The following is a 1164-nucleotide window of genomic DNA, read 5'->3' on the forward strand; positions in this document are numbered from 1 at the left end:
ATAACACACCATTGTCGGATTGGTGTAGACGGTTACGACCGCCTTAGTGAGTTCGCCACTCTCACTTGTCAAAATTTTTCTAAGTCCGTGTGCCTGTTCCGGGTCAGGACCCACCCCGTGTTATCATTTATCCCTGAATAGCACACCATTGTCGGATTGGTGTAGACGGTTACGACCGCCTTAGTGAGTTCACCACTCTCACTTGTCAAATTTTTTCTAAGTCCGTGTGCCTGTTCCGGGTCAGGACCCACCCCGTGTTATCATTTATCCCTGAATAGCACACCATTGTCGGATTGGTGTAGACGGTTACGACCGCCTTAGTGAGTTCGCCATTCTCACTTGTCAAAATTTTTCTAAGTCCGTGTGCCTGTTCCGGGTCAGGACCCACCCCGTGTTATCAGTTATCCCTGAATAGCACACCATCGTCGGACTGGTGTAGACGGTTACGACCGCCTTAGTGAGTTCGCCACTCTCACTTGTCAAAATTTTTCTAAGTCCGAGTGCCTGTTCCGGGTCAGGACCCACCCCGTGTTATCAGTTATCCCTGAATAGCACACCATCGTCGGACTGGTGTAGACGGTTACGACCGCCTTAGTGAGTTCGCCACTCTCACTTGTCGAAAATTTTCTAAGTCCCTTCACACTTAGAAAAAATTCGTTAAAATCAGGAGGACCACCCTCGGACACCCCAACACCTTGCAAACGTTGTCCGAACATAGGGTGATCTACCTGGACCCCGGGAGAGCGGAGGGTCGGTTCGCAGCCTGGAGCTCACATTCAAAATTTTTCTCTCCCTATAATCTTGCCGAAGGGTTTCTGCAGACCACCGGATTTTGCATGAGTAGGTGAGTTATATCCCCTTACATTTGGTAGACCCAAATTCGCTCTCCTGGTAGACCCAAGTTATATTATGGGGTAGACCCAGTTTCGAGCATGGGGTAGACCCACGTGAATGCCCTGGTAGACCCAAATCATGCGAGCACCATAAAAATCAGCGGGGTTTTTCCTCGAGCCTATCCGAGGATAGGCTCACATGAGCGGATATGGGTTTGTAATGGCTCGCTGAAAATCACGAGCTCCAGAGATTTTTCTCTGAAAATTTTTCTAAGTGTGAGCACCACACACATCAACGGTGTTTTTCCCTCGAGCCTATCCGAGGATAGGC

This window comes from Stigmatopora argus, unplaced genomic scaffold (assembly GCF_051989625.1).
Source record: "Stigmatopora argus isolate UIUO_Sarg unplaced genomic scaffold, RoL_Sarg_1.0 HiC_scaffold_133, whole genome shotgun sequence".
Taxonomy (NCBI): Eukaryota; Metazoa; Chordata; class Actinopteri; order Syngnathiformes; family Syngnathidae; genus Stigmatopora; species Stigmatopora argus.